The 7,939-nt window shown below is 32.9% G+C and overlaps 1 long non-coding RNA gene across 1 annotated transcript; it reads right to left on the minus strand.

Annotated features, from left to right (window-relative positions):
- Positions 1,652 to 2,097, minus strand: LOC104729385. Its single transcript, XR_758266.1, has 2 exons — positions 2,008 to 2,097; positions 1,652 to 1,912 (listed from the first exon to the last, which is right to left on the minus strand). It is a non-coding gene; the product is annotated as an uncharacterized LOC104729385 (long non-coding RNA).

Below are 7,939 nucleotides of genomic sequence, written 5' to 3' on the forward strand. Positions count from 1 at the left end.
TGTAACATCCGTGAACCGGAATCCCGGTTTGGGAGTTGCATCGGTCGATGCAGATTGTGCATCGGTCGATGCATGTTCAATTCTGCGCGTTTTGACTTGAGTCAAACGCTGCGTTTTGTGTTAGGGAAACCCTTAAGTCGACTTTTTGTCTCATTCGGCGAGTTTGGCCGTTTTTGAGAGGAAACGAAAGAGAGAAAAGGTTTTTGAGTGTTCTTGGTGATTCCTGGAGATTTGAGGCTTTTCCTGTAGAGATCTGTAGCTAGGATCGTTGTAGGAGCTTCCTAGAGGCTTGTTCTTGCTTGTTAGAGGTTCAGATTCTTCTGTGGCAAAGGTAAGTGCATGACCATGGCTTATCTAAGCTAGAGGATTCTTTAATCTGCTTGTTGTGTGATGTTAGGCTTGTTAGATCGTTGCTATGGACGTTAGGAAGCTTTCTTGTGGCTTGGGATCGAGTTTTGTGGTTGTAGGAACGAAGATCCGGCGAGAAGCTTCGGGGAAATCACGGAGCTCGACGTTGCATCGATCGATGTATATCTTGCATCGGTCGATGCAAGTGTGAGGACGGCGCGTAAAACTCTAGGGTTTTCGTGTTACGTCGAGCATGCGTCGGTCGATGCAGACTGGGTATCGGTCGATGCAAGGGTAGACTGGGTATCGGTCGATGCAAGTTACCCTTGCATCGGTCGATGCAGCTTCTGTGTCGATCGATGCTTACCCATTTGGCATCGGTCGATGCATGTGTGGTGTCGGTCGATGCTACGTCCTGGTTTGTTATTGTCGTTTGTTGATTATTGTGTGTTGGTTATTGATACTATATTGCTTGTGTGTATAGCCCAGTAGATGGGAGGATTGCCTTACTGAGTGTTTATAAAATACTCATGCATTGCAATATGTGTTTGTGGTGCAGGTAAAGGCAAAGTATGATCGTGGAATCCAGGCAATGAAGAGGAGGATGTTCTAGGGACTCGGTTTTATGTTGTCTGGCATTGCTAGGTTGCTAGAGTTGGGTCATTAGAACATTGCTAGGTTGCTGGTTCTATGATTTCTGTTATTTGGTTATTGAATGTTGCTGATGTTATGGATATTGGTGATTTATATTTATTGGATTATTATTTATGGGATGTTGGTATTGCTATTCCGCTGTTGGTTGAGATTGTGGTTAGATGGCTAGTGGGTATGGGACCACTAGTTGTAGTTTATTTATTATATTATTATTATTTATTATTTATTATTTAAAAAAAAAAAGGTCGGTCGTTTCAGAAACCCGGTTGGACATGATTGGCAGACGTGATAATGGAGCTTGTGGTCCACCACCAATTCGGAAGAGAAACAAGAGATCACTAACACTTGATGTACTAGCATACAGAGAGAGTTTTTTCGATAGACCGTAAAAATATTTCTGGAAAACTAAGCTTTTTAGTTTTGAATTTTATTTCCAAAGACATGAAAATTGGATAATAAAGGATATGATTGAAAACATGTACCTGAATCCTAATAGTCCTTAGACTTTGATGGTAATCTTTGTCCCTGGCTACAATTCACCAGACTTGTGAAGAAGCAAGTAGAGTAATTAAAGAAAAAGCAGTTCATTTCGAAACATAAGAGATGTGGAAGTTTAATCTTGACACTGATGTTAGGAAAGGATGCAACGTGAGTCTTGCCAAGATCATTCTACTATATATGGAAATGACATTAGACCGTTTACACAAAATGAAGTTCCACGAAATACAAATGCCCGTTTGTAGATGATGAAGTTAACAAGAGGGGATAGAAAACCTGGTGCTCTCTACTAAAAATTAGAAAGAGACTCTTTTCTTTCCTTTATAAACGCCTTGAATGCCATTGTTTGAGAAGCACAACCATGTGAATAAGAACTCTCATTTCACACTCTACTTGGATAATTCTTCTGGTTCTGTAAAATTAAAAAATACAAATGGAACTCAAACATAACATGAACTATTATACAAAAAGGGCAATTGAAGAGTTTTTGGGGTCGTGTTAACGTACATCAGATTTAATTTAGGAGATGAAACATGAAAGTGTAAGCTCGACGGCTCTTTAGATAGAAATTATTTCTTTCATTTCTTTTCCTTAACCTTGTTTGTTACATTGTTTTCCCTTTATATAGCTTAGACATTGCTAGGGTTTTAGTTTTGACAGCTCATTAAATTTATCATGTGTCCGATGCTTCTAGACACTCAAATCTATTCTTCAGGGTGATTGGCTCCGTACATGCCAGCTCTGTTTTAACTCTGGTTTTGTTTTCTTGTGCAGGTGAAGATAACCGTTGAGGAGATAAAAGCTTTGTCTCTTTGTTGGGCTTATGTGAATCCGAAATGGGCCTGAACTGCGAACTGGTAAGGCCCATCGTTTGATTTAACACTTCATCTTCTTCTTTCTTTAACACTTCGCGAATCTGAACACGAGTGTCTCTTCTGTGATCAGCAAAGGGAGCTTCGCTGGTTCTTTTGGCCTGAGCTGATGAGATCTTGCTAATAAAACAGACCTCGAAAATTTCCTCTTAAGATACGCTCGAAGAGAAACACAAACAGAGAACTTTCTAATTTTTTACAAACCCAAAGATATACACGCCATCATTTGTTGCAGGCACTATCTCACATGTTGATTTGAAATCAATGAGCATAAAAAAAAATACAACCTATGATTATCACATTGAGAAACAATATTGACATAAACAACCAATATATGGCCACTGGCCAGGCATCATAGCAAACTCTTCTAAAAGAATCGGGGAGTTTAAGGATCTTTACCATAAGTTTAAGAAATAGCTTAAATTTTACTACTTTCTTCTTGCTATACTCTTTTAGAAAAATCAAATTTTTATATTGTACCTTTGGATAAGAAGGGAATTTTCCAAGAATTTGCATGGAGACGCAATTTAGTGTAAGCTCATCAAACCACTGGCCACAATTTTCAAGCATGATTCTTACTTGTTTCCACAATCTTTGTCGAACCGGCCCGCAAGTTCTTGAGACAGTCATACAAAGGATCAAACTCTACAAATCAAATTTCTTGAATCAACTATCTGCTTACCCTTGATCGAACAAACTTAGATTAAAAATAATTTTACGAACCATTTTTATGGAGGAAGCGGTGACGGAGAAAGATAGATCTGTAAGAGATGAGACAAGCTGCAACTTAGATCGAATCAATAAACCCATTGCTGCTCGGAATCGTAATGCTTCTCATAGGCGATATGTGAAGATGCATCCTTCATCGTGCAGCCCCGTAGTCATAATCAGATCAATCAAATCGAATAAACTCCTTATTCCACTAAATCCCGAAGTCCATGGAGTAAACGACGAGAAAAAAAGAAGAAATCGATCATCGATTGATTAAACGCACAAGCACAGTCGACCATCATAGAAACGACGACGAAGAAGATATCGAGAATCGTTTCTCTTTTTTTTTGTCCACCAAGGAGTAAAAAAGCTGATATGTATTAATGTTATAATTTGATTGGTTACTTGTTTTTACTGATGTGTCAACACCAGGTTCAATACAGAATCTGATGTGTCAAGCAAGGAAAGCAACACATTGTATTTTTATTGTATTGATAATTAGGTTTTGAACCCACACTACGCGTGGGTTTATTTGATATATTTTGATAAAAATTATATATGATTGATGACGGTAATAAAATATTATCTCATAAAAAAAAATTAGTACTAAGGAAAAAAATTAAATTTTAGATACATAATTTTTTAAAATATAAATATTAGTTATGTTTTAAAATCAAATCTGATAAAAAAATCATGATTTTAACTCGACGTCCAGGCGAGATAAATCAAACTGATGACCTCACATATCCTAAACCATTTCTTTGACCACCAGAAGAACAAAACAATTTTATAATCATCAATTTAACTCGTTTTCATATTTAATTAATCTCTACCACCTATGTTTTCGTGTTTTTTCTTTAATGTTTTCTTATTCTTCATATTTTTTCTTGTCATTTCCATTGTCAAATTTTGTGGTAATTGTCATCGTTACTTTTACCGTTTGGTTATTCGTTATACTCTTTTTCTTCTTCTTCCTCGTCAACTTCTTCACATTCTTCCATTGAAAAACCTTTTTTTTAGACTACCACACAACTTGGACAATAAACCGTAACAGTGACAACTGTAACCCTGGTCCTGCCTATGTATATCTAATAAAACATGTTTGTTTGTCGTCCATCTTTCTTCTTTAAACCTCAAAATTTGACTCAAACATCAAATTAGGGTCTTGCGATGTCAATCCTTCTTCCTTAGACCCAAAAATAAAAAATTAATGAAAGAATATCAACTCATCTATAAAAATCATACACAAAAAATATGTTGTACAACTCATAAGAATTAAAAAGCACAAATGTAGATAAATATGATAATTTATGTTTTACATTAATATTTATATTATTTTAAACTTTTAAAGATTTCGAGATATAAAATTTGAACCTGTTAAAAAGTTTCAATATTTATAATATTTTAAACTTTTAAAATTTAAAACTTATAATATTTAAAAACTTTTTAAAAGCTAAGATCTTTTAAAAGTTTCAATATTATAAATATTGAAACTTTTACAATTTTTAAATATTATAATATTTTTTTGAAACTTTTCAAAGTTTTAGTTTGATCAAATAAAAAGCCAGATCAAACCAAATAAAACTTTTAAACTTGGACGCCTGATAAATTAAGCTTTACTGCTCATTCGTTGTTGGAAGCATATTAATCTTATTTATACTGGTTCTGAACCATTGTCTAACAAATTTCTAGCCGATGTACGATATTGTGCATAGTTCTTTGATTTCCATAAATTTAAAATTTTTTTTTTTCTAAAAAGTTCTGGAAATTTAAATAATGTTAATAAATGACATGTCAAATCTGATAGGTTGTTTAAAATAATTCTTAATATATAAAATTTTGGAAATCGTATAAAATGTTAATAAGTGATATGTCGAATCCCTATTGGATGTTTTAAATCCTAGGTGAACAGATTTAGGAGCTTATAGCTTCTACTTTTTATTTGTATAGACTAGGTTTTGAACCTACGCTACGCGTGGGTTTATTTGATATATTTTGGTAAAAATTATATATGATTGATGACAGTTATAAAATATTAGCTTATATAAAATTTTAAACTATAATTGATTGGTGAAAATTTTACTTTTAAAATATATAAAAGTCACATTGAGAAAAAAAAAAAGAGTCATTTGTGTTGAAAATCTCAACATTTTCATTATTTTATAAATATATATATATATATATATATATATATATAAGTCACTTGTGTTAAAAATTCAAATATGATCAAAAGAATCATGGAATTAACTGGTGACCTAACATATCCTAAACCGTTTTTTTGACTATCAGACAAACAAAACATTTTTATAATCATGAATTAATCTTGTTTTCTCATATTTAATTGACCACCACCATCTATATTTTCATGATTTATTTTTCCCTCTTTTCTTACTCTTTATATTCTTTCTCATCATTTTTATTGTCAAATTTTCATGATAAATGTCAACGTTACTTTTGTCGTCCGGTTCTTCATTATACTCTTCTTCTTCCTCTTCCTCAACAGCTTCCTCACATTCTTCCACTGAATAATCATTTAAAACCTTTTTTTAGACTACTACACAACTTGTTAATCTATCAAATTCTAATACCAAAATCATTGCCTCTTGTCTCGTAAAATTTGTGCAATTTATGGACCAGCTTAGTCACTACATGCACCCAATTATTGATACTTTCACTTGTATACTTACTCGGTTTTAGATCCACACGTATTGAAACTTTTCAAACCAAAATCCTTAATTCTACAAAATTGTAAATTACTTGTAGAGAAAGTAATATAAACACATTTATAGCTAATAAAACATGTGTGCTTGTCATCGATCCTTCTTCTTTAGACCTCAAAACTTAACTCAAATAACATCAAATCAAGATCTTGCGATGTCAATCTTTCTTCTTTTGACCCAAAATATAATTTTACAGAAACAATATTAAATCATCTATAAAGTCATACATTAAAATGTTTTAATTTTTTGAGAGTTAAATATTAATACTTAAACTTCTTATAGAGTTTAAATATTTATAATATTTTAAACTTTCTATGGAGGTATTTATAATATTTTTAAACATCCTATAAAGTTTAAATATTTATAATATTTGAACTTTTAAAAAGTTTTAATAATTATAATATTTTAAACTTTTAAAATTTTAAATTTGGACGCCTGATAAATCAAGCTTCCTGCTCATTCATAGTTGTAAGCATATTAATCTTATTTATAAGGGTTTTGTGCAAAAAAACCTTTCAAATAATTTTTTTTTGCAAGAAAACCCTTCAAATCAAATAGATACAGGTCAATACTATGATTTTAAAAGTCACCCGCAATATAACCTTTCCTGTGTTGAGGACGTGGCAGTGTAAAAATCGTTTTCTAATTAAAACTTAAGTAAAAAACAAATCGTTCGTCTTCTTCCTCCTTGCATCTCTGCAACGATACAAACAAATCAATGAAAAATCATGGGTTTATCACATACATCACCAATTGAGTAATTTAAAGTTGGGTTTATTTGATTACGACGGCGAGGGCGAGTCCTTATCCATTGTCAAGAGTGATTACGGCGTCGGTTGTGCGGTCTGGTCTCGCGGATGGTCTTCAAATTGAGGCAAAAGCTTTGGGTTGTGTCTTCTGTTTATTCTCCGGAGCTATTGGTCAGTTGTTGGAGTTTCAAGTTTTTGTAAATTATGCTTCCACCACTAAGAGAATCATCTCAATTTTGGACTTAGGTTTTGTGGAGGAGTTTGGAGATATTGGGTGGTTTCGCTTTGAAATTCGGGATTGATCAGAAGCAACAACTTAGTAAAGAACATGAAGAGTATAGCTGGTGAGCTCCATCGACCAGACCTATGCCCACCCAATTACCCATCAATACATTTAAGCAAACATTTGATAGGCAATAATTGATATAATCATCATCCACCCAGCAAGAAAAATGCCAAACAAGATCATGTACATTAATGAACAAAATTGTGATTAAACTGAATATTTTCCTTCACAAGTCACAAAAAATTGCAAGAAACAAGTTGAAATTGAAAACAAGNATTTTGCGGAGGAGTTTGGAGATATTGGGTGGTTTCGCTTTGAAATTGGGGATTGATCAGAAGCAACAACTTAGAAAAGAACATGAAGAGTATAGCTGGTGAGCTCCATCGACCAGACCTATGCCCACCCAATTACCCATCGATACATTTAAGCAAACAGTTGATAGGCAATAATTGATATAATCATCATCCACCCAGCAAGAAAAATGCCAAACAAGATCATGTACATTAATGAACAAAATTGTGATTAAACTGAATATTTTCCTTCACAAGTCACAAAAAATTGCAAGAAACAAGTTGAAATTGAAAACAAGTGTAGTGTTAAAGAAGAAGAGAACGAAAGCTATAAAGAAGAAAACAAATAAATATTTTTACTTAATTTTTAATTAGAAAACAATTTTAATGTCTTGCCATTTTTTGCTCAACAAAACAGCATGATTTTTACACTGCCACATCATCGATATAGGGAAGGGTTATATTGCGGGTGACTTTTAAGATCATAGTATTGACCTGCATTTATTTGATTTGAAGGGTTTTCTTGCAAAATAAAATTACTTGAAGGGTTTTTTGCACAAAACCCTATTTATAATGGTTTTCAGCCATTGTCTAAAATTTTCTAGCCGATGTGGAAGGTTGTAAATACACTTATTTATAAGTATTTTAATATAGAAATTTAACATAAAAAATGTTAAATATTAAGTTGTCTGATCGCGATTGGTCGTTTAAAAAATATCTTAGTATAGAAAATTCTGGAAAATTTAAAAAATGTTAATTAGTGACATATTGAATTCCAGTTGAATGTTTTAAATCCTAGGTGGACGCCTTA

This window comes from Camelina sativa, chromosome 2 (assembly GCF_000633955.1).
Source record: "Camelina sativa cultivar DH55 chromosome 2, Cs, whole genome shotgun sequence".
NCBI lineage: Eukaryota > Viridiplantae > Streptophyta > Magnoliopsida > Brassicales > Brassicaceae > Camelina > Camelina sativa.